At 43.8% G+C, this 27,571-nt stretch overlaps 1 pseudogene; it reads right to left on the bottom strand.

Moving 5' to 3' along the window:
• LOC120064859 overlaps positions 1 to 23,491 on the bottom strand; it is a 66,960-nt pseudogene extending 43,469 nt beyond the window's left edge.
• Between the last annotated feature and the right edge of the window lie 4,080 nt (positions 23,492 to 27,571).

The following is a 27,571-nucleotide window of genomic DNA, read 5'->3' as shown; positions in this document are numbered from 1 at the left end:
GAGAGGCTATATACAGCAGAGAGGCTATATACAGCAGAGAGGCTATATACAGCAGAGAGGCTATAAACAGTAGCGAGGCTATATACAGCAGAGAGGCTATATACAGCAGAGAGGCTATATACAGTAGAGAGGCTACATACAGTAGAGAGGCTATATACAGCAGAGAGGCTATATACAGTAGAGAGGCTATATACAGCAGAGAGGCTATATACAGTAGAGAGGCTACATACAGTAGAGAGGCTATATACAGTAGAGAGGCTATATACAGCAGAGAGGCTATATACAGTAGAGAGGCTATATACAGCTATATGCTTTAAGTTAAAAACTAAAGGTGGCATTTCTGCGTGACTAAAGTGCAGATGTTGTATTGCGTCAACCAATGGCTGTGTCCCACAGCATCAACTGCACAGTTGTGTATCACATGTGGTTAGTTGATATGTTAAAGAGATTCTCCGGTACTTTAGTATACCTTCTAGTCAGTAGTTCTGAAAGCAGTTAAAACGAGCCAAAAGTGGTCCCCAAAAAGTGCGTACTATGGAACATTCTGGAACAGGTTACGGCTCTGGCACCAAAGTAGCAGATTTTCCATTCATCCATTAATTAAAAGGCAAACAATTGTAATGTTAAAGCACATCAATACATATGACTTTCTGGATGAAACAGTACGATTGACTTGAGCATGTTTTTAGTATGTTAATAACTATGTTATGGGTTAGATAGAATGATTAATTGTGCAAAATTCATTTATTTTATTTTATTTCACCTTTATTTAACCAGGTAGGCCAGTTGAGAACAAGTTCTCATTTACAACTGCGACCTGGCCAAGATAAAGCAAAGCAGTTCGACGCAAACAACAACAACAGAGTCACACATGGAATAGCCGGAGGCTAAGTACATACGGGGACTGTAACGGCTGTCTAATGCCGTTATGCCGAGTAAGGGTCGGACCAAAATGCAGCTGCAGCGTTGAATGTAGACATAATGAATTTATTTGACAAGACGAACACTGACACGAACTACACTTGATAATTAACAAAATAACAAACCAACGACGTAGACTGACCTGAACATAAGAACTTACATATAGACACGAAGAACGCACGAACAGGAAAGACTAGCCAAACGAATGAACAAACGAAACAGTCCCGTGTGGTGCAACGGACACAGACACAGGAACAATCACCCACAAACAAACAGTGAGAACAGCCTACCTTAATATGGTTCTCAATCAGAGGAAACGTCAAACACCTGCCTCTAATTGAGAACCATATCAGGCAACACATTTAACCCAACATAGAAACACATAACATAGAATGCCCACCCCAACTCACGCCCTGACCAACTAAACACATACAAACACAAGGAAAACAGGTCAGGAACGTGACAGGGGCAGAATGTTTGCATAAGAGTGTGCCAAATGATAGGTGACCATTGCTGTACGTTCATACCTCAGGGTGAGGGGTAACATCTGAAAGAGCTCAGTGGTGATTGGAATCCGTTTGGATGGGTTCAGTCACTATTTGGTGTTATGGGAGCTACACTATTTCATTGGTTGATTTATGGCTCAGTTATTATGATTTTTTTTTTACAATAACGCGTATTAAGAAATTGTGCAGCAAAGTCGGCACACTCTTATGTAAACATGTCCGGCTACAAATACATTTTGCATAATTAATCAATCTATCTAACCCAATCTTATAAAAGTGTTGTTTGACAGAATCTGCAGTCTCTCTTTCCTTTGATTCGATATTCCAAAGACAGTGTTTTGGTTCAAACCCCAGTAGCGTCAACAGTCACAAGATGTCTAGCGATCCCACGACTATCTTAGTCAGCAACAAACCTCCCCATGCCCTCTCTGTCTCCCCCCTCCGTCCTACGGACGCTGATCGTGTCTGAGAAAGTGGCTCTGGCGACAGAGGGAGGAGAGGAGATGTAGGTCAACATGAAGATGAACAGACAGGAGAGAGAGCGAAAGAGAGGAAGGGAAGGGTGGAGGAAGGCTTGATGGATCAATGGGTCAATTTGATCGCTATTGTATCAAACACTGCAATCAACACTGTCCAATGTAACAGTATGTATGTGTATTTACATTCCTATTCCCTGATCTGCCATACATTTACAATATATTATATTTCCTGATCTGCCATACATTTACTATATATTATATTCCCTGATCTACCATACATTTACAATATATTATATTCCCTGATCTACCATACATTTACAATATATTATATTCCCTGATCTACCATACATTTACAATATATTATATTCCCTGATCTGCCATACATTTACTATATATTATATTCCCTGATCTACCATACATTTACAATATATTATATTCCCTGATCTGCCATACATTTACAATATATATTTGAAGAATGTTGTAAAAATAGCATCTCTTCTTCTTCTACTATTTTGTCCTGTGCAGAGAGTATTATTATATAGTATTAAAGAGTAGTATTATATAGTATTAAATAGTAGTATTATATAGTATTAAAGAGTATTATTATATAGTATTAAAGAGTAGTATTATATAGTATTAAAGAGTAGTATTATATAGTATTAAAGAGTATTATTATATAGTATTAAAGAGTGGTATTATATAGTACCAAATAGTAGTATTATATAGCATTAAAGCGTATTATTATATAGTACTAAATGGTAGTATTATATAGTGTTATTATATAGTATCAAAGAGTAGTAGTATATAGTAATAAAGAGTATTATTATATAGTATTAAATTGTGGTATTATATAGTATTAAATAGTATTATTATACCGTATTAAAGAGTAGTATTATATAGTATTAAATAGTATTATTATACCGTATTAAAGAGTAGTATTATATAGTATTAAATGGTATTATTATATAGTCTTAAAGAGTAGTATTATATAGCATTGAAGAGTAGTGTTATATAGTATCAAATATTATTATTATATATTGGTAAAGAGTAGTATTATATAGTATTAAATATTATTAATATACAGTACCAAATAGTATTATTACATAGCATTAAATCATATTATTATATAGTATTAACAATTATTATTATATAGTATTAAATAGTAGCATTATATAGTGTTAAAGAGTATTATTATATAGTATTAAAGAGCAGTATTATATATTAGTAAATAATAGTAGTATATAGTATTAAATGGTATTGTTATACAGTATTACAGAGTATTAAAGAGTAGTATTATATAGTACTAAATAGTATTATTACACAGTATTAAAGAGTATTATTATATATTAGTAAATAATAGTAGTATATAGCATAAAAGAGTCGTATTATATAGTATTACGGAGTAGTATTATATAGTATTAAATGTTATTATTATATAGTATTAAATAGTATTATTATACCGTATTAACGAGTATTATTATATAGTATTAAATAGTATTGTTATACAGTATTAAATGGTGTTAATATATAGTATTAAATAGTATTGTTATATAGTATTAAAGAGTATTATTACGTGGTATTAAATAGTATTGTTATATGGTATTAAAGAGTATTGTTATATAGTATTAAATAGTATTGTTATACAGTATTAAAGAGTATTGTTATATAGTATTAAAGAGTAGTATTATATAGTATTAAAGAGTAGTATTATATAGTATTAAATGATGTTATTATATAGTATTAAAGAGTAGTGTTATATAGTATTAAAGAGTATTAAAGAGTGATATTATATATTAGTAAATAATAGTAGAATATAGTATTAAAGGGTAGTATTACATACTAATACAGCCAGAACAGAACTTCTTCTTTCTCTTCTGCAACAGAACAACAGCTCTGCTCCCCAAAGGTCATCCAGACAGCAGAGTATTGCTTCCAAATGGCTCCCTATTCCCTATATACAACTCTATTGGGTCCTGGTCTAAAGTAGTGCACCATATCGTGAATAGGGTGCCATTTGGGATGGAGACAAAGTCTTTGTTCCTGTAGAAGAAAACAGTCGCACAGACACACAGACACACACACACACACACACACACACACACACACACACACACACACACACACACACACACACACACACACACACACACACACACACACACACACAAGGTAGGCCACGTCATTTAGAATCTGTCCTCGGAGAGAAAGGCCTTGTTTTTCTTTCTAAGAATTGCAGCTGGTAAAATCAGGGCAGCGAGGAGCGTACAGTGTGTGTGTGCGTACATTGTGTGTGTGTGCGTGCGTGCGTGTCTGAGTGAGCAGTTGTGAGGGGCGGGATATAAAAAAGTGGAGGAATGATCCTTATTAAGTAAGGAGACTGTGCTCCATGGCAGTAATTCCTAGTGGGGTTGAGATGAAATAGGATGTGTCACAGGGGAATGAGAGACGTGGGCTACTGGCCCAGATTAGGATGATCATTCCTCCCTCTCCTCTTCATCATCCTCCTCCGCTCGCTCGATCCTGATCCCTCCTTCCTCTCTCCTCCTCCACCTTCTCTCCACTCCTCCTTTCTCCTCTTCCCTCCTTCCTCTCTCCTCCTCTTACCCCCTTCCTCTCTCTTCCTCTTCCCTCTCTACTCCTCCTCACTACTCCTCCTCTCTCCTTTCTCTTCCCCCCCTCCTCTCTAATCCTCCTCTCTCCTCCTCCCCTCTTTTCTCTCTAATCCTCCTCTCTCCTCCTCCCCTCCTTCCTCACTACTCCTCCTCTCTCCTCCTTTCTCTTCCTCTCCTCCTTCCTCTCTAATCCTCCTCTCTCCTCCTCCGCTCCTTCCTCTCTAATCCTCCTCTCTCCTCCTCCCCTCCTTCCTCTCTAATTCTCTTCTCTCCTCCTCCCCTCCTTCCTCTCTAATTCTCCTCTCTCCTCCTCCCCTCCTTCCTCTCTAATCCTCCTCTCTCCTCCTCCCCTCCTTCCTCTCTAATCATCCTCTCTCCTCCTCCCCTCCTTCCTCTCTACTCCTCCTCTTCCCTCTCTACTCCTCCTCTTCCCTCTCTACTCCTCCTCTTCCCTCTACTCCTCCCCTCATTCCTCTCTAATCCTCCTCTCTACTCCTCCCCTCCTTCCTCTCTAATCATCCTCTCTACTCCTCCTCTCTCCTCCTCTTCCCTCTATACTCCTCCTCTTCCCTCCTTCCTCTCTATCCCTCCTCCTGATCAGTCTCGCTGTCTCTCATCTTTCTTCTTCCCTCTCCTCTTCCTCCCTCTCGCCTCCTCCCCTCTCTCTCTGTCCTTTACCACAATGTCTTTGACAGCAGTCGCCAACCTTTTCTCAGTAAAGATCACTTTCTGAGTTAAAAAGCAAGCCAAGATCTAACGCTCAAATTATTTTTTAAACATGACTTAAAAAATGTAACATTACCCTAATAAAACAGTTCAGTAGGAATGATGTTTGTGCAGTAGGTCTAATACATTATCACAGCATATTGGCTATATGCCTGGTCTAATACATTATCACAGCATATTGTCTATATGCCTGGTCTAATACATTATCACAGCATATTGTCTATATGCCTGGTCTAATACATTATCACAGCATATTGTCTATATGCCTGGTCTAATACATTATCACAGCATATTGTCTATATGCCTGGTCTAATACATTATCACAACATATTATCTATATGCCTGGTCTAATACATTATCACAACATATCTATATGCCTGGCCCGACAATATTCTTCTTCTCAGAACATATTATATTTCAAAACTCAAGCTTTGATAACAAAACAGATCAGTTCAGGGCCTGAAACTAACGTTTTGGTCCATCAGCCACCATGGCAGGTAGATTAAAAAAATCTACCAGCCACTCAGATTTATTTAACCAGCCAAAATATTTCTGTGCCATGATCACGCCAACAAACAAACGGATGAGCATGCTGTGTAATGTTTCTAAAACAATACAGGCATTACTAGTAAGAAGTAACGTGGTATAAGGCTCAAAAGGTGTTTTTTTTTATTAACAAAATTAAGGTCTTCTACATGACCAGAGAGAAGGGACAGGGTCTTCTACCTGACCAGAGAGAGGGGACAAGGTCTCTACATGACCAGAGAGAGGGGACAATGTCTCTACATGACCAGAGAGAGGGGACAAGGTCTTCTACCTGACCAGAGAGGGGACAAGGTCTTCTACCTGACCAGAGAGAGGGGACAAGGTCTTCTACCTGACCAGAGAGAGGGGACAAGGTCTTCTACATGACCAGAGAGATGGGACAAGGTCTTCTACCTGACCAGAGAGAGAGGACAAGGTCTTCTAGCTGACCAGAGAGAGGGGACAAGGTCTTCTACCTGACCAGAGAGAGGGGACAAGGTCTTCTACCTGACCAGAGAGGGGACAAGGTCTTCTACCTGACCAGAGAGAGAGGACAAGGTCTTCTAGCTCACCAGAGAGAGAGGACAAGGTCTTCTAGCTCACCAGAGAGAGGGGACAAGGTCTTCTACCTGACCAGAGAGAGGGGACAAGGTCTTCTACCTGACCAGAGAGAGGGGACAAGGTCTTCTACCTGACCAGAGAGAGAGGACAAGGTCTTCTACCTGACACTGTGTCTACCCGGTGTGTGCAGGACACTTTACCTACCCGGTGTATGCAGGAAAGCAAGCCTTTATCGTTGGCTTTTCTACACAAATGTTTGTGGATCTATTAGGAATGCCTCGCGATCGACCAGTTGGTGACCACTATCATAGAGGATCACTCTGATGAGAATGAATTTATTTGTGTTAAGGTGTGTGTCCACATGTGTCTGTGTGTACAGCACAATACAGTATGTCATGTTATAGGGTTCACAGCAGGCCGGCTGCACCTTAATTAGGGAGGACATGTTCTTAGTAATGGCTGGAGCATTGTTTCCATGTTTGATACCATTCCATTCATTCATTTCCAGCCATGAGCCGTCCTCCCCTCAGCAGCCTCCTGGGATAAGGTTCCAGGATGGGATATAGGGTTCTAGAATGGGATATAAGGTTCTAGAATGGGACATAAAGTTCAAGAATGGGATATAGAGTGCTAGGCTGGGATATAGGGTTCTAGACTGGTATATAATGTTCTAGGCTGGGATATCAGGTTTTAAACTAGGACATAGAGTTCTAGAATGGCATATAGGGTTCTAGGCTGGGGTTCTAAGCTGGGAAATATAGTTCTAAATTGGGATATAGAGTTCTAGAATGGGATATAGGGTTCTAGAATGGGATATAGGGTTCTAGACTGGGATATAGGGTTATATACTGGGATATAGGGTTCTAGAATGGGATATAGGGTTCTAGACTGGGATATAGGGTTCTAGACTGGGATATAGAGTACTAGAATTTGATATAGGGTTCTAGAATGGGATATAGGGTTCTAGACTGGGATATAGGGTTCTAGACTGGGATATAGGGTTCTAGAATTGGATATAGGGTTCTAGAATGGGACATAGGGTTCTAGAATGGGACATAGGGTTCTAGACTGGGATATAGGGTTCTAGACTGGGATATAGGGTTCTAGACTGGGATATAGGGTTATATAATGGGATATAGGGTTCTAGACTGGGATATAGGGTTCTAGAATGGGATATAGGACACCGTCTGAAGGACAGTCTGTATGATGTACTCTGGGATAAGATGTCCTTTCCAGTGAGATGTGAGGGGCCATCATCCAGAAATAGAAAAGGAGAGCAGGGATTGGAGGGAGGGAGAGAGAGTGGGAGGTGTGAGGAGAGAGGAGGACAGACAGACACAGTGAGGGAACAGAAGGGGTGGAGAGATGCCCAATAGTGGAGATGTTGCCATATATGTTCAGGGTCATATTCCTTTCAAACTTAGAGAGGATCTTATGTCAGAGGCTGTTTGTTGAAGTAATATGGCTACAGGTTCACATGACTCACCTAAAGCCAATTATTGTGGGAAGCTGCTATAGACCACACAAGTCTAAAAGTCAGTATCTGAATCATGTGTGTGAAATGTTTGATAATGTATGTGAAATCAACAGAGAGATATATTTTCTGGATGACCTAAATATTGACTTGCTGCTCACTCAACAAAAAACAAGTCAAAAAGTCAAACTGTCAAAAAGTCAAACTGTTCAAGTTATCAGTCGACCTACCAGGGTATTTACAAATAACACAGGAATGAAATCATCAACATACACGGATCACATCTTTATAGGGATGGGCATTTAACATGTGCAGCACTTTACACAAATGATAATTGGCTGAGAGAAATTGATAAAAAGCTGTTTTGTTAGACTTCAGTACATCTTTTGACATTCTTGTTCATACTATGCTGTTAGAAAAACGTATGTGTTATGGCTTTACACCCCCTGCTATAATGTGGATAAAGAGTTACCTGTCTAACAGAACACAGAGGGTGTTCTTTAATGGAAGCCTCTCCGACATTATCCAGGTACGGTCAGGAATTCCCCAGGGCAGCTGTCTAGGCCCCCATGCATTTTTCAATATTTAATAATGACCTGCCACTAGTTCTTAGGAAAGCCAATGTGTCTATGTATGTGGATGACTCAACACTAAACACGTCAGCTACTACAGCTGAAATGACTGCGACAAAACATGTTAATACAACAATAGCTAAGATGGGGGAGAAGTCTGTCCATAATAAAGCGCTGCTCTACCTTCTTAACAGCACTATCAACAAGGCAGGTCCTACCGACTCTAGTTTTGTCACACCTGGACTAATGTTCAGTCGTGTGGTCAGGTGCCACAAAGAGGGACTTAGGAAAATTACAATTGTCTCAGAATAGGGCAGCACGGCTGGCCCTTAAATGTACTCGGAGAGCTAACATTAATAATATGTATGTAAATCTCTCATGGCTCAATGTGGAGGAGAGATTGACTTCATCACTACTTGTTTTTGTAAGAAGTATTGACATGTTGAAAGCACCGAGCTGTCTGTTTAAACTACTAGCACACATCTCAGACACCCATACATACCCCACAAGACATGCCACCAGAGGTCTCTTCACAATCCCCAAATCCAGAACAGGCTATGGGAGGCACACTGTTCTCTACTTCAGAGAGCTATGACTATTCAAATCACATTTTATTTGTCACATGAATACAACAGGTGTAGATCTTACCATGAAATGCTTACTTACAAGCCCTTAACCGACAAGGAAGATGTACTTTTTTTTAAGTACAAAAATATTAGCAAAAAAGTATAAAAACCTGCCTTGGCAGGAACTAATGAGGATCCATAATAAACCCCAGGAAGACTAGCTGCTGCCTTGGCAGGAACTAATGAGGATCCATAATAAACCCCAGGAAGAGTAGCTGCTGCCTTGGCAGGAACTAATGGGGATCCATAATAAACCCCAGGAAGAGTAGCTGCTGCCTTGGCAGGAACTAATGGGGATCCATAATAAACCCCAGGAAGAGTAGCTGCTGCCTTGGCAGGAACTAATGAGGATCCATAATAAACCCCAGGAAGAGTAGCTGCTGCCTTGGCAGGAACTAATGGGGATCCATAATAAACCCCAGGAAGAGTAGCTGCTGCCTTGGCAGGAACTAATGGGGATCCATAATAAACCCCAGGAAGAGTAGCTGCTGCCTTGGCAGGAACTAATGAGGATCCATAATAAACCCCAGGAAGAGTAGCCGCTGCCTTGGCAGGAACTAATGAGGATCCATAATAAACCCCAGGAAGAGTAGCTGCTGCCTTGGCAGGAACTAATGGGGATCCATAATAAACCCCAGGAAGAGTAGCTGCTGCCTTGGCAGGAACTAATGGGGATCCATAATAAACCCCAGGAAGAGTAGCTGCTGCCTTGGCAGGAACTAATGAGGATCCATAATAAACCCCAGGAAGAGTAGCTGCTGCCTTGGCAGGAACTAATGGGGATCCATAATAAACCCCAGGAAGAGTAGCTGCTGCCTTGGCAGGAACTAATGGGGATCCATAATAAACCCCAGGAAGAGTAGCTGCTGCCTTGGCAGGAACTAATGAGGATCCATAATAAACCCCAGGAAGAGTAGCCGCTGCCTTGGCAGGAACTAATGAGGATCCATAATAAACCCCAGGAAGAGTAGCCGCTGCCTTGGCAGGAACTAATGGGGATCCATAATAAACCCCAGGAAGAGTAGCCGCTGCCTTGGCAGGAACTAATGGGGATCCATAAAACACCCCAGGAAGAGTAGCTGCTGCCTTGGCAGGAACTAATGGGGATCCATAATAAACCCCAGGAAGAGTAGCTGCTGCCTTGGCAGGAACTAATGGGGATCCATAAAACACCCCAGGAAGAGTAGCTGCTGCCTTGGCAGGAACTAATGGGGATCCATAATAAACCCCAGGAAGAGTAGCTGCTGCCTTGGCAGGAACTAATGGGGATCCATAAAACACCCCAGGAAGAGTAGCTGCTGCTTTGGCAGGAACTAATGAGGATCCATAATAAACCCCAGGAAGAGTAGCTGCTGCCTTGGCAGGAACTAATGAGGATCCATAATAAACCCCAGGAAGAGTAGCTGCTGCCTTGGCAGGAACTAATGGGGATCCATAATAAACCCCAGGAAGAGTAGCTGCTGCCTTGGCAGGAACTAATGGGGATCCATAATAAACCCCAGGAAGAGTAGCTGCTGCCTTGGCAGGAACTAATGAGGATCCATAATAAACCCCAGGAAGAGTAGCCGCTGCCTTGGCAGGAACTAATGAGGATCCATAATAAACCCCAGGAAGAGTAGCCGCTGCCTTGGCAGGAACTAATGGGGATCCATAATAAACCCCAGGAAGAGTAGCTGCTGCCTTGGCAGGAACTAATGGGGATCCATAAAACACCCCAGGAAGAGTAGCTGCTGCCTTGGCAGGAACTAATGGGGATCCATAATAAACCCCAGGAAGAGTAGCTGCTGTCTTGGCAGGAACTAATGGGGATCCATAAAACACCCCAGGAAGAGTAGCTGCTGCCTTGGCAGGAACTAATGAGGATCCATAATAAACCCCAGGAAGAGTAGCTGCTGCCTTGGCAGGAACTAATGAGGATCCATAATAAACCCCAGGAAGAGTAGCTGCTGCCTTGGCAGGAACTAATGGGGATCCATAATAAACCCCAGGAAGAGTAGCTGCTGCCTTGGCAGGAACTAATGAGGATCCATAATAAACCCCAGGAAGAGTAGCTGCTGCCTTGGCAGGAACTAATGAGGATCCATAATAAACCCCAGGAAGAGTAGCTGCTGCCTTGGCAGGAACTAATGGGGATCCATAAAACACCCCAGGAAGAGTAGCTGCTGCCTTGGCAGGAACTAATGAGGATCCATAATAAACCCCAGGAAGAGTAGCTGCTGCCTTGGCAGGAACTAATGAGGATCCATAATAAACCCCAGGAAGAGTAGCTGCTGCCTTGGCAGGAACTAATGGGGATCCATAAAACACCCCAGGAAGAGTAGCTGCTGCCTTGGCAGGAACTAATGGGGATCCATAATAAACCCCAGGAAGAGTAGCTGCTGCCTTGGCAGGAACTAATGGGGATCCATAAAACACCCCAGGAAGAGTAGCTGCTGCCTTGGCAGGAACTAATGGGGATCCATAATAAACCCCAGGAAGAGTAGCTGCTGCCTTGGCAGGAACTAATGGGGATCCATAAAACACCCCAGGAAGAGTAGCTGCTGCCTTGGCAGGAACTAATGAGGATCCATAATAAACCCCAGGAAGAGTAGCTGCTGCCTTGGCAGGAACTAATGAGGATCCATAATAAACCCCAGGAAGAGTAGCTGCTGCCTTGGCAGGAACTAATGGGGATCCATAATAAACCCCAGGAAGAGTAGCTGCTGCCTTGGCAGGAACTAATGGGGAACCATAATAAACCCCAGGAAGAGTAGCTGCTGCCTTGGCAGGAACTAATGAGGATCCATAATAAACCCCAGGAAGAGTAGCCGCTGCCTTGGCAGGAACTAATGAGGATCCATAATAAACCCCAGGAAGAGTAGTCGCTGCCTTGGCAGGAACTAATGGGGATCCATAATAAACCCCAGGAAGAGTAGCTGCTGCCTTGGCAGGAACTAATGGGGATCCATAAAACACCCCAGGAAGAGTAGCTGCTGCCTTGGCAGGAACAAATGGGGATCCATAATAAACCCCAGGAAGAGTAGCTGCTGTCTTGGCAGGAACTAATGGGGATCCATAAAACACCCCAGGAAGAGTAGCTGCTGCCTTGGCAGGAACTAATGAGGATCCATAATAAACCCCAGGAAGAGTAGCTGCTGCCTTGGCAGGAACTAATGAGGATCCATAATAAACCCCAGGAAGAGTAGCTGCTGCCTTGGCAGGAACTAATGGGGATCCATAATAAACCCCAGGAAGAGTAGCTGCTGCCTTGGCAGGAACTAATGAGGATCCATAATAAACCCCAGGAAGAGTAGCTGCTGCCTTGGCAGGAACTAATGGGGATCCATAAAACACCCCAGGAAGAGTAGCTGCTGCCTTGGCAGGAACTAATGAGGATCCATAATAAACCCCAGGAAGAGTAGCTGCTGCCTTGGCAGGAACTAATGAGGATCCATAATAAACCCCAGGAAGAGTAGCTGCTGCCTTGGCAGGAACTAATGGGGATCCATAATAAACCCCAGGAAGAGTAGCTGCTGCCTTGGCTGGAACTAATGGGGATCCATAATAAACCCCAGGAAGAGTAGCTGCTGCCTTGGCAGGAACTAATGGGGATCCATAATAAACCCCAGGAAGAGTAGCTGCTGCCTTGGCTGGAACTAATGGGGATCCATAATAAACCCCAGGAAGAGTAGCTGCTGCCTTGGCAGGAACTAATGGGGATCCATAATAAACCCCAGGAAGAGTAGCTGCTGCCTTGGCAGGAACTAATGAGGATCCATAATAAACCCCAGGAAGAGTAGCTGCTGCCTTGGCAGGAACTAATGGGGATCCATAATAAACCCCAGGAAGAGTAGCTACTACCTTGGCAGGAACTAATGGGGATCCATAATAAACCCCAGGAAGAGTAGCTGCTGCCTTGGCAGGAACTAATGGGGATCCATAATAAACCCCAGGAAGAATAGATGCTGCCTTGGCAGGAACTAATGGGGATCCATAATAAATACACACAAAAAAATGCACTGCAGACGTATTAGCAGACAGCCCTCTTATTGTCTTTTCTTCTAAACTGTTTACGGTTAATGATTAGAAACAGTGTTCCTTTGTCTCTGTCTGTGTCTGTGTTTCTAGACCTGTGTCCTAAATAGAATCCTATTCCTATTGTGTAAGAACAAAATATGAGATTCCAACCTGGACTCAGGGGTAGTAAATATGTCTATATTTACGTAATGTTTCATACGGTATGCATTAATTCATGGCTGTCCATCATCCAATACGTACAATATGTTACGAATTTGCAATCTGTTGAGGCTTTGTTGTTCTATATAGTTCCAGATAAAACCCTTTTGGTTCCAGTTAGAACCCTTTTGGGTTCCATGTAGAATATTTTCCACTGGGGGTTCTTCCCTGGAACCAAAAAGGGTTCTCCTATGGCGACAGTTGAAAATAACCCAATTGGAACCCTTTTTTCTAAGACTATACACAGCATTTAGGTCTATGTGGGTGTGGAGTGGGCTGGGCTGGGAGAGGCTGGGCTGTGAGAGGCTGTGCTGGGATAGGCTGGGCTGTGAGAGGCTGTGCTGGGAGAGTCTGAGCTGGGAGAGGCTGGGCTGGGCTGGGAGAGGCTGAGGTGAGAGAGGCTGGGCTGGGAGAGGCTGTGCTGGGAGAGGCTGGGCTGGGAGAGGCTGTGCTGGGAGAGGCTGGGCTGGGAGAGGCTGGGCTGGGAGAGGCTGTGCTGGGAGAGTCTGGGCTGTGAGAGGCTGGGCTTGGCTGGGAGAGGCTGAGGTGGGAGAGGCTGTGCTGGGCTGGGAGAGGCTGTGCTTGGCTGGGAGAGGCTGGGCTGTGAGAGGCTGGGCTGTGCTGTGAGAGGCTGGGCTGGGCTGTGAGAGGCTGGGCTGGGCTGTGAGAGGCTGGGCTGGGCTGTGAGAGGCTGTGCTGGGAGAGTCTGGGCTGTGAGAGGCTGGGTTGGGCTGTGAGAGGCTGGGCTGTGAGAGGCTGTGCTGTGAGAGGCTGGGTTGGGCTGTGAGAGGCTGGGCTGTGAGAGGCTGTGCTGTGAGAGGCTGGGTTGGGCTGTGAGAGGCTGGGCTGTGAGAGTCTGGGCTGTGAGAGGCTGGGTTGGGCTGTGAGAGGCTGGGCTGTGAGAGGCCCACTAGATCCTGTCCATTCAGTAGAAAAGCAGTCCGGACCCCTTGGGATTCATAATATATGATGACCATGTTACCTGAGCATGTTGACAGATTGGTTTACCTGTCAGGAGAATAACCCAGATCATCACACGCTCTGTGGATTTACTTCACCGCTACACACACACACACACACACACACACACACACACACACACACACACACACACACACACACACACACACACACACACACACACACACACACACACACACACACACACACACACACAACCTTTTTAAAATATTATAATAGAAAGTTACATTTATCTGGAACCTAAAAGTGTTCCTCGACTGTCCCATAACCATTTGAAGAACCCCTTTAGGTTCCTGGTAGAACCATCTATAGAAAGGGTTCTACGTGGAACCCAAAAGGGTTATCCTATGGAGACAGCCGAAGAACCCTTTTGGAACCATTTTTTCTAAGAGTGTGCGTAGTATTTACTGAACCAAGTAGTCTCAGGGTGCATCCCAAATAGAACCCTATGCCCTATATAGTGCCATAGGGCTCTGGTCTAAAGTAGTGCACTATGTAGGGAATAGGGTGCCATAGGGCTCTGGTCTAAAGTAGTGCACTATGTAGGGAATAGGGTCCCATAGGGCTCTGGTCAAAAGTAGTGCACTATATAGGGAATAGGGTGCCATAGGGCTCTGGTCTAAAGTAGTGCACTATGTAGGGAATAGGGTGCCATTTGGGACACACTGTCAGCGGTGCTGGTATCACCAGCTGACCTAGAAGTCATGTCTACTGAAGCTAGGGGCCGAGAGGAGAGGAGGAGAGCTGGACACACCATCGTCCCATTGAGCACCATAAACCCTACGTAGTACACTACTTTTGACCAGAGCCCTACGGGGTTCCCTATGTTAGTGCATTATATATGAAATAGGGTGCCATTTTGGACGTGACTGAGTCGCATCTCTCTGCTGTCCTCTCCTCTCCCTCTCATGTTACATGGAAAGCTGCGGGGACAGTGATGTGTAACGACCTTGTATATAATGATACCTTATTCTCAGCCTGGTCTCATTGACTAAACGTAACATAATACATGTAAATCCAGGCCACTCAAATTACACTGAATAAAAATATAAACGCGACATGTAAAGCGTTTGTCCCATGTTTCACGAGCTGAAATAAAATATCGCAGACACGGGGCCTCTCGAGTGGCGCAGCGGTCTAAGGTCCTGCTTTGCAGTGCTAGATGCGTTACAGTTCATTCCCGGGCTGTGCCACAACCGGCTGTGGCCGGGAGTCCCATAGGACGTCGCACAATTGGCCCAGTGTCGTCCGGGTTAGGGGAGGGTTTGTCCGGGGGGGCTTTACTTGACTCATCTTGCCCTAGCAACTCCGGTCGCCAGGTGAACGGTATTTCCCTCCGACACATTGGTGCGGCTGGCTTCCGGGTTAAGCTGGCGAGTTTTAAGAAGCGTGGTTAGGCGTGTCATGTTTCGGAGGATATATGACTCCACCTTTGCCTCTCCCGAGCTTGTTGGGGAGTTGCAGCGATGAGACAAGATCGTAATTGAAATTGGGAGAAAAAAAGGGGTAAAATACAACAACAAAAAATATATATAATATTGTGTTTATATCCCTGTTAATGAGCATTTCTCCTTTGCCAAGATAATTCCTCAACCTGACAGGTGTTGCATTTCAAGAAGCTGATTAAACAGCATGATCATTACACAGGTGCACCTTGTCCTGGGGACAATAAAAGGCCACTCTAAAATGTGCAGTTTTGTCACACAACACAATGCCACAGGTGTCTCAAGGGGAATGTGCAAATTGGCATGCTGACTGCAGGAATGTCCACCAGAGCTGTTGCCAGAGAATTTAATGTTAATTTCTCTACCATAAGCCACCTCAAACGTTGTATTAGAGAATGTGGCGTCATGTGGGCAAGCGGTTTTCTGATATCAACGTTGTGAACAGAGTGCCCGATGGTGGCGATGGGGTTATGGTACGGGCAGGCGTAAGCTACGGACAACGAACACAACATGTTGCGTTGATATTTTTGTTCAGTATAGTATGACACAGTATATAACGTTTGGTATGTTACATATGATAGAAGGTTACTTAAGGCAAAAATGAAAGGAGGGTGGATGGTCGGGGTGGATGGGTAAACGTCTAGCAACCGTAAGGTTGAGTGTTCGAATCTCATCATGGACAACTTTAGCTAATTAGCAACTTTTCGACTACTTACTACTTTTTAGCTATTTTGCAACTACTTAGCATGTTAGCTAACCTAACTCCTAACCTAACCTTAACCCTTTAACCTAACTCCTAACCCCTAACCCCTAGCCTTAATCCCTAACCCCATTAACCTAACTCCTAACCCTAACCTTTAACCCCTAACCCCTAGCCCCTAGCCTTAACCCCTACCCCTAGCCTTAACCTCTAGCCCCTTTAACCTAACCCTAACCCCTAGCCTTAACCCCTAACCCCTAGCCTTAACCCCTAGCCCCTTTAACCTAACTCCTAACCTTAACCCCTAGCCTTAACCCCTAACTCCTAACCTTAAACCCTAACCCCTAGCCTAGCTAACGCTAGCCATCTAACTAACTTTAGCCACAGCAAATTGGAATTCGTAACATATCATGTTTTGCAAAATGCGTAACATATTGTATGTTTTGGAAATTCGTAAGATATTGTATGAATTGCAACCAGGGCTCCCGAGTGGCGCAGTGGTCTAAGGCACTGCATCTCAGTGCTAGAGGCATCACCACAGACCCTGGTTCGATTCCAGGCTGTATCACAACCGGCCGTGATTGGGTGTCCCATAGGGCGGCGCACAATTGGCCCCAGCATCGTCCAGGTATGGCCAAGGTAGGCCGTCACCGTAAATAAGAATTTGTTCTTAACTGACTTACCTAGTTAAATAAAGGTTAAATCAACACATAATACGTCATACATGATGGATATCCACAAATGAATACATACCATACAAAATGATAATACTAAATGGTGTATCTTGGATTTACGTACAGAATAATCCAAAATTCTCTGATACCATGTTGTTGTCCACAGAGCCATGGCTGAAACCTGATGATTTATCATATAGCTCTCAGGATATACAACAACTAATAATACAAGACCTACAGATAGATACCATGTAACAACATCAGACTGTTCTGTCTTCTATGTAACATCAGACTGTGTTCTATGTGTTCTCTGTAACACCAGACTGTGTTCTATGTGTTCTCTGTAACACCAGACTGTGTTCTATGTGTTCTCTGTAACACCAGACTGTGTTCTATGTAACACCAGACTGTGTTCTATGTAAGGCCAGACTGTGTTCTATGTAACACCAGACTGTGTTCTATGTAAGGCCAGACTGTGTTCTATGTAACACCAGACTGTGTTCTATGTAAGGCCAGACTGTGTTCTATGTAACACCAGACTGTGTTCTATGTGTTCTCTGTAACACCAGACTGTGTTCTCTGTAACACCAGACTGTGTTCTATGTAACACCAGACTGTGTTCTATGTGTTCTATGTAACACCAGACTGTGTTCTATGTAACACCAGACTGTGTTCTATGTAACACCAGACTGTGTTCTCTGTAACACCAGACTGTGTTCTATGTAACACCAGACTGTGTTCTATGTGACACCAGACTGTGTTCTATGTGTTCTCTGTAACACCAGACTGTGTTCTCTGTAACACCAGACTGTGTTCTATGTAACACCAGACTGTGTTCTATGTGTTCTATGTGACACCAGACTGTGTTCTATGTGTTCTCTGTAACACCAGACTGTGTTCTATGTAACACCAGACTGTGTTCTATGTGTTCTCTGTAACACCAGACTGTGTTCTATGTAACACCAGACTGTGTTCTATGTAACACCAGACTGTGTTCTATGTAACACCAGACTGTGTTCTATGTGACACCAGACTGTGTTCTATGTGTTCTCTGTAACACCAGACTGTGTTCTATGTAAGACCAGACTGTGTTCTATGTGTTCTCTGTAACACCAGACTGTGTTCCATGTGTTCTCTGTAACACCAGACTGTGTTCTCTGTAACACCAGACTGTGTTCTATGTAACACCAGACTGTGTTCTATGTGTTCTCTGTAACACCAGACTGTGTTCCATGTGTTCTCTGTAACACCAGACTGTGTTCTCTGTAACACCAGACTGTGTTCTATGTGTTCTCTGTAACACCAGACTGTGTTCTATGTGACACCAGACTGTGTTCTATGTAACACCAGACTGTGTTCTATGTGTTCTATGTAACACCAGACTGTGTTCTCTGTAACACCAGACTGTGTTCTATGTAACACCAGACTGTGTTCTATGTGTTCTATGTAACACCAGACTGTGTTCTATGTGACACCAGACTGTGTTCTCTGTAACACCAGACTGTGTTCTCTGTAACACCAGACTGTGTTCTATGTAACACCAGACTGTGTTCTATGTAACACCAGACTGTGTTCTATGTGACACCAGACTGTGTTCTATGTGTTCTCTGTAACACCAGACTGTGTTCTATGTGACACCAGACTGTGTTCTATGTAAGACCAGACTGTGTTCTCTGTAACACCAGACTGTGTTCTATGTGTTCTATGTAACACCAGACTGTGTTCTATGTGACACCAGACTGTGTTCTATGTGTTCTCTGTAACACCAGACTGTGTTCTCTGTAACACCAGACTGTGTTCTATGTAACACCAGACTGTGTTCTATGTGACACCAGACTGTGTTCTATGTGTTCTCTGTAACACCAGACTGTGTTCTCTGTAACACCAGACTGTGTTCTATGTGTTCTCTGTAACACCAGACTGTGTTCTCTGTAACACCAGACTGTGTTCTATGTAACACCAGACTGTGTTCTATGTGACACCAGACTGTGTTCTATGTGTTCTCTGTAACACCAGACTGTGTTCTATGTGTTCTCTGTAACACCAGACTGTGTTCTATGTAACACCAGACTGTGTTCTATGTAACACCAGACTGTGTTCTATGTAACACCAGACTGTGTTCTATGTGACACCAGACTGTGTTCTATGTGTTCTATGTAACACCAAACTGTGTTCTATGTAACACCAGACTGTGTTCTATGTAAGGCCAGACTGTGTTCTATGTGTTCTATGTAACACCAGACTGTGTTCTATGTAACACCAGACTGTGTTCTATGTAAGGCCAGACTGTGTTCTATGTAAGACCAGACTGTGTTCTATGTAACACCAAACTGTGTTCTATGTAACACCAGACTGTGTTCTATGTGACACCAGACTGTGTTCTATGTGTTCTCTGTAACACCAGACTGTGTTCTATGTGTTCTCTGTAACACCAGACTGTGTTCTATGTAACACCAGACTGTGTTCTATGTAACACCAGACTGTGTTCTATGTAACACCAGACTGTGTTCTATGTGACACCAGACTGTGTTCTATGTGTTCTATGTAACACCAAACTGTGTTCTATGTAACACCAGACTGTGTTCTATGTAAGGCCAGACTGTGTTCTATGTGTTCTATGTAACACCAGACTGTGTTCTATGTAACACCAGACTGTGTTCTATGTAAGGCCAGACTGTGTTCTATGTAAGACCAGACTGTGTTCTATGTAACACCAAACTGTGTTCTATGTAACACCAGACTGTGTTCTATGTAAGGCCAGACTGTGTTCTATGTAAGACCAGACTGTGTTCTATGTGTTCTATGTAACACCAAACTGTGTTCTATGTAACACCAGACTGTGTTCTATGTAAGGCCAGACTGTGTTCTATGTAACACCAGACTGTGTTCTATGTGACACCAGACTGTGTTCTATGTGTTCTATGTAACACCAGACTGTGTTCTATGTAACACCAGACTGTGTTCTATGTAAGGCCAGACTGTGTTCTATGTAACACCAGACTGTGTTCTATGTAAGGCCAGACTGTGTTCTATGTAACACCAGACTGTGTTCTATGTAACACCAGACTGTGTTCTATGTAAGGCCAGACTGTGTTCTATGTAAGGCCAGACTGTGTTCTATGTAAGGCCAGACTGTGTTCTATGTAACACCAGACTGTGTTCTATGTAAGACCAGACTGTGTTCTATGTAAGACCAGACTGTGTTCTATGTAACACCAGACTGTGTTCTATGTAACACCAGACTGTGTTCTATGTAAGACCAGACTGTGTTCTATGTAACACCAGACAAATCTCAGTCCCCATCCCCGGAGGAAGCCTTTTGCATTTTGGTCGGCCGTCATTGTAAAATAAAATAAAGAGGCTGCTGCCCTCTATACATAACCTTGGAATCACTGGCCACTTTAATAATGTTTACATACTGCTTTACTCATCTCATATGTATATACTCTATTATATTCTACGGTATTTTAGTCAATGCCACTCTGACGTTGCTCGATCTAATATTTATACACTACCGTTCAAAAGTTTGCGGTCACTTAGCTTTTCTTTATGAACACGGACATTTCTAATTTTTTAGAAATAGAGTGTAGACATTGTTAATGTTGTAAATGACTATTGTAGCTGGACATTGTTACACTGGAGGATCCGCCCCTTTTGATCAATTTTCTCCTAAAATGACCCAAATCTAACTGCCTGTAGCTCAGGCCCTGAAGCAAGGATATGCATATTCTTGGTACCATTTGAAAGGAAACACTTTGAAGTTTGTGGAAATGTGAAGGAAATGTAGTAGAATATAACACATTAGATGTGGTAAAAGATAATACAAAGAAAAAACCAACCGTTCTTTTGTATTTTTTTTGTACCATCATCTTTGAAATGCAAGAGAAAGGCCATCATGTAATTTAGATTTTGGCCACTAGATGGCAGCAGTATATGTACAAAGTTTTAGACTGATCCAATTAACCATTGCATTTCTGTAAAAAAAATTGTATCAAGACTGCCCAAATGTGCCTAATATGTTTATTAATAACTTTTCAAGTTCATAACTGTGCACTCTCCTCAAACAATAGCATGGTATTCCTTCACTGTAATAGCTACTGTAAAATGGACAGTGCAGTTAGATTAACAAGAAATAAGCTTTCTGCCAATATCAGATATGTCTATATCCTGGGAAATGTTCTTGTTACTTACAACCTCATGCTAATCACATTAGCCTACGTTAGCTCAAGGGGCACCGATCCCGAAGAAGATAATGTTGTAAATGACTATTGTAGCTGGAAAGAGCTGATTATTAATGGAATATCTACATAGGCGAACAGAGGCCCATTATCAGCAACCATCACTCCTGTGTTCCAAATGGCACGTTGTGTTAGCTAATCCAAGTGTATCATTTTAAAAGGTTAATTGATCATTAGAAAACCCTTTTACAATTATGTTAGCACAGCTGAAAACTGTGGTCCTGATTAAAGAAGCAATAAAACTGGCCTTCTTTAGATTAGTTGAGTATCTGGAGCATCAGCATTTGTGGGTTCGATTACAGGCTCAAAATGGCCAGAAACAAATACCTTTCTTCTGAAACTCATCAGTCTATTCTTGTTCTGAGAAATGAAGGTTATTCCATGCGAGAAATTCCCAGGAAACTGAAGATCTCATACAACACTGTGTACTACTCCCTTCACAGAACAGCACAAACTGGCTCTAACCAGAATAGAAAGAGGAGTGGGAGGCCCCGGTGCACAACTGAGCAAGAGGACAAGTACATTAGATTGTCTAGTTTGAGAAACAGACGCCTCACAAGTCCTCAACTGGCAGCTTCATTAAGTAGTATCAGCAAAACATCAGTCTCAACGTCAACGGTGAAGAGGCGACTCCGGGACGCTGGCCTTCTAGGCAGAGTTGCAAAGAAAAAGCCATATCTCAGACTGGCCAATAAACAGGAAAGATTACGATGGGCAAAAGAACACAGACACTGGACAGAGGAACATTGGAAAAAAGTGTTGTGGACAGACGAATCTAAGTTTGAGGTGTTCGTGAGATGCAGAAAAAATGAAAAGATGCTGGAGGAGTGCTTGACGCCATCTGTCAAGCATGGTGGAGGCAATGTGATGGTCTGGGGCTGCTTTGGTGGTTGACGCCATCTGTCAAGCATGGTGGAGGCAATGTGATGGTCTGGGGGTGCCATGGTGGTGGTAAAAGTGGGAGATTTGTACAGGGTAAAAGGAATCTTGAAGAAGGAAGGCTACCACTCCATTTTGTAACGCCACGCCATACCCTGTGGACGGCGCTTAATTGGAGCCAATTTCCTCCTACAACAGGACCATGACCCAAAGCACAGCTCCAAACTATGCAAGAACTATTTAGGGAAGAAGCAGTCAGCTGGTATTCTGTTTATAATGGAGTGGTCAGCACAGTCACCGGATCTCAACCCTATTGAGCTGTTGTGGGAGCAGCTTGACCGTATGGTACGTAAGAAGTGCCCATCAAGCCAATCCAACTTGTGGGAGGTGCTTCAGGAAGCATGGGGTGAAATCTCTTCAGATTACCTCAACAAATTGACAACTAGAATGCCAAAGGTTTGCAAGGCTGTAATTGCTGCAGATGGAGGATTCTTTGATGAAAGCAAAGTTTGAAGGACACAATTGTTATTTCAATTAAAAATCATTATTTATAACCTTGTCAACGCCTTTGCTATATTTTCATATTCATTTTGCAATTCATTTCATGTATGTTTTCATGGAAAACAAGGACATTTCTATGTGACCCCAAACTTTTCAACGGTAGTGTATATTTCGTAATTCCCTTCTTCTACTTTTAGATTTGTGTGTATTGTTGTGAATTGTTAGATATTACTGCACTGTTGGAACTAGGAACACAAGCATTTTCGCTACACACCCGCATTAACATCTGCTACATATGTGTATGTGACCAATACAATTTGATTTGATTTGGCTGGTCATTAACACACACACTACGACACGGACACACACCGACACACACACAGAACCCCCCGCACCTCACCCCTCCACACACACACACACACACCGACACACACACACGCCGACACACACCGACACACACACAGCACCCCCCGCACCTCACCCCTCCACACGCGCGCACACACACACACACACACACACACACACACACGCTGACACACACCAACACACACACAGAACCCCCCCGCACCTCACCCCTCCACACGCGCACACACACACACACACACACACACTCATCAAGCCCGGAGGCCGGTGTGAAGTAGAGTGACTTACCTTCTGTGGGTGATGTTTTGAGCCGTTGACAGAGCCCGTCCATGTCCCCGTAGTCCTCCTGGATCTTAACCACCGCCTCGCTGCCTCTCAGCTCCATGAGTTCACGCAACTCCATGACCGAGACCGCAAAGCCCCCCTCGTGGTTACTGCTGCCATCGTTTCTTTGGTTCTTAGAGTAATAATCACTGTTCGTCAGGTCCCCCATGATGACTTGACTAGCTAGTATTGCTCAGTAACTCGACGAAGAAGGAGTACAAACCACAGACAAAACTTTACGGGGGGGGGGGGGGGGGTTGAGAGAGAGAGAGAGAAAAAAAGAGGGATTCTCGAAATGAAGAGAGGGATGAATGCCACTGGAATGTGCCCGGCAATACCGGCGATACTGGTGAAAAACCACACGATAGAGAGAGAGAGAGAGAGAGAGAGAGAGAGAGAGAGAGAGAGAGAGAGACAGATGCTGTAGCGCCCACCGACAGACAGAGGAAGAGCTAAATCCCGTTGTCAATTTGAGATACAGAGCTAAGATCCCTCAGTCAGCGACAGTGTGGAGAGAAGACCATACAACCATACGACCATCCAGAGAACACTAAGGGCAGCCAGCTAGACCAGTGAGACCGGCAACGAGAGAGGCAACGAGAGGAGAGGCATACGTCCACAGGAGAATAACGATCCCTTCTGGTCTTCTGTTACTGTGAGTCAATCGGGAGCCGCTCCAGATGCATGTTCCCATTCTGCTTCTTTTATCTTCTATCTCCGTCTGCAGTCTGTCTCTGTCTGCATTCTGTCTACATGGTGGTCCTCTTCATTACTCCGTCTGAGAGAGACAGAGAGAGAGAGAGAGAGAGAGAGAGAGAGAGAGAGAGAGAGAGAGAGAGAGAGAGAGAGAGAGAGAGAGAGAGAGATAAAGAGACAGCGAGGAAAGAGAGACAGAGGAAAGAGAGACAGGGAGGAGAGAGAGAAGGAGAGGGAGAGAGAGAGAGAGAAAGAGACAGCGAGGAAAGAGAGACAGAGAGGAAAGAGAGACAGAGAGGAGAGAGAGAAGGAGAGGGAGAGAGAGATAGAGAGAGAGAGATAGCGAGAGAGAGGAAAGAGAGAAGGAGAGAGGGAGAGAGAGAGAAGGATGAGAGTGTAGCAGGCGTTAGCTCTGTGAGTCTATGTCAGTGACAGTGGTAAAGAGAAGAAGCACAGAGCGGTCGTACCGGTGATGAGTGAGGAGAGTGAGGAGAGTGAGCCCAGGCTGCCAGTGCCGCGGAGCCGCATCGCGTGTGTGAGAGAGAGAAATGAGGACAGAACGGAGAGGAGGGAGGTTGCCTGCGACTGCAGTGGGAGCTGCGCAGAATGAGCACTCTGATGCCAGCAGCACACACCACAGCATAGCAGAGCCCAGAGACACAGAGAGAGAGAGAGAGAGAGAGAGAGAGAGAGAGAGAGAGAGAGAGAGAGAGAGAGAGAGAGAGAGAGAGAGAGAGAGAGAGAGAGAGAGAGAGAGAGAGAGAGAGAGAGAGAGAGAGAGAGAGAGAGAGAGAGAGAGAGAGAGAGAGAGAGAGAGAGATGATCTGGTGCTTCTGTCACCAACCAAGGAGGGCCTACAGCAGCACCTAGATCTTCTGCACAGATTCTGTCAGACCTGGACCCTGACAGTAAATCTCAGTAAGACCAAAATAATGGTATTCCAAAAAAGGTCCAGTCGCCAGGACCACAAATTCCATCTAGACACTGTTGCGCTAGAGCACACAAAAAACTATACATACCTCAGCCTAAACATCAGCGCCACAGGTAACTTCCACAAAGCTGTGAACGATCTGAGAGACAAGGCAAGAAGGGCATTCTATGCCATCAAAAGGAACATACATTTCAACATACCAATTAGGATCTGGCTAAAAATACTTGAATCAGTCATAGAGCCCATTGCCCTTTATGGTTGTGAGGTCTGGGGTCCGCTCACCAACCAAGACTTCACAAAATGGGACAAACACCAAATTGAGACTCTGCATGCAGAATTCTGCAAAAATATCCTCCGTGTACAACGTAGAACACCAAATAATAAATGCAGAGCAGAATTAGGCCGATACCCACTAATTATCAAAATCCAGAAAAGAGCCGTTAAATTCTACAACCACCTAAAAGGAAGCGATTCCCAAACCTTCCATAACAAAGCCATCACCTACAGAGAGATGAACCTGGAGAAGAGGCCCCTAAGCAAGCTGGTCCTGGGCTCTGTTCACAAACACAAACACACCCCACAGAGCCCCAGGACAACAGCACAATTAGACCCAACCAAATCATGAGAAAACAAAAAGATAATTACTTGACACATTGGAAAGAATTAACAAAAAAACAGAGCAAACTAGAATGCTATTTGGCCCTAAACAGAGAGTACACAGTGGCAGAATACCTGACCACTGTGACTGACCCAAACTTAAGGAAAGCTTTGACTATGTACAGACTCAGTGAGCATAGCCTTGCTATTGAGAAAGGCCGCCGTAGGCAAACATGGCTCTCAAGAGAAGACAGGCTATGTGCTCACTGCCCACAAAATGAGGTGGAAACTGAGCTGCACTTCTTAACCTCCTGCCCAATGTATGACCATATTAGAGAGACATATTTCCCTCAGATTACACAGATCCACAAAGAATTCGAAAACAAATGCAATTTTGATAAACTCCCATATCTACTGGGTGAAATTCCACAGTGTGCCATCACAGCAGCAAGATTTGTGACCTGTTGCCACAAGAAAAGGGCAACCAGTGAAGAACAAACACCATTGTATATACAACCCATATTTATGCTTATTTATTTTAACTTGTGTGCTTTAACCATTTGTACATTGTTACAACACTGTATATATATAATATGACATTTGTAATGTCTTTATTGTTTCGAAACTTCTGTATGTGTAATGTTTACTGTTAATTTTTATTGTTTATTTCACTTTTGTATATTATTATTACCTCACTTGCTTTGGCAATGTTAACACATGTTTCCCATGCCAATAAAGCCCCTTGAATTGAATTGAATTGAATTGAGAGAGAGAGAGAGAGCCCAGAGAGAGAGAGAGAGAGAGAGAGAGAGAGAGAGAGAGAGAGCCCAGAGAGAGAGAGAGAGAGATGAGAGAGAGAGCCCAGAGAGAGAGAGAGACAGAGAGAGAGAGTGCGGCAGGACTAAGCTACAGAGGCAGTGCAGCAACAGTGCAGGGATCTCTCTGTCATGAGAAGGAGGACCATTGCTCAGCACTCTCTCTCTCTCTCTCTCTCTCTCTCTCTCTCTCTCTCTCTTCCCCTCTCTCTCTGCTCCTCTCTCTCTCTGCTCCTCTCTCTCTGCTCCTCTCTCTCTCTGCTCCTCTCTCTCTCTGCTCCTCTCTCTCTCTGCCCCTCTCTCTCTCTGCTCCTCTCTCTCTCTGCCCATCTCTCTCTGCCCTCTCTCTCTGCTCCTCTCTCTCTCTCTGCATTTTTTTTTTATAGCTATTTGGAGATCAAAAACAAGCGAAAATGACTCAAGCCATTATCACCGTGTTGCTGTTGCTCTACTCACCTCAGTCAATAGGAGACTGAACATTCACTTCAATAGGAGACTGAACACTCACCTCAGTCAATAGGAGACTGAACATTCACCTCAGTCAATAGGGGACTGAACATTCACCTCAGTCAATAGGAGACTGAACATTCACCTCAGTCAATAGGAGACTGAACATTCACCTCAGTCAATAGGAGACTGAACATTCACCTCAGTCAATAGGAGACTGAACATTCACCTCAGTCAATAGGGGACTGAACATTCACCTCAGTCAATAGGGGACTGAACATTCACCTCAGTCAATAGGGGACTGAACATTCACCCCAGTCAATAGGAGACTGAACATTCACCTCAGTCAATAGGAGACTGAACATTCACCTCAGTCAATAGGGGACTGAACATTCACCTCAGTCAATAGGAGACTGAACATTCACCTCAGTCAATAGGAGACTGAACATTCACCTCAGTCAATAGGAGACTGAACATTCACCTCAGTCAATAGGAGACTGAACATTCACCTCAGTCAATAGGGGACTGAACATTCACCTCAGTCAATAGGAGACCGAACATTCACCTCAGTCAATAGGAGACTGAACATTCACCTCAGTCAATAGGGGACTGAACATTCACCTCAGTCAATAGGAGACTGAACATTCACCTCAGTCAATAGGAGACTGAACATTCACCTCAGTCAATAGGAGACTGAACATTCACCTCAGTCAATAGGAGACTGAACATTCACCTCAGTCAATAGGAGACAGAACATTCTACA

The sequence above is a fragment of the Salvelinus namaycush genome, chromosome 20, assembly GCF_016432855.1.
Source record: "Salvelinus namaycush isolate Seneca chromosome 20, SaNama_1.0, whole genome shotgun sequence".
NCBI lineage: Eukaryota > Metazoa > Chordata > Actinopteri > Salmoniformes > Salmonidae > Salvelinus > Salvelinus namaycush.
The sequence above is the reverse complement of the archived record's forward strand: the minus strand, read 5'-3'. Positions and strand labels throughout refer to the sequence as shown.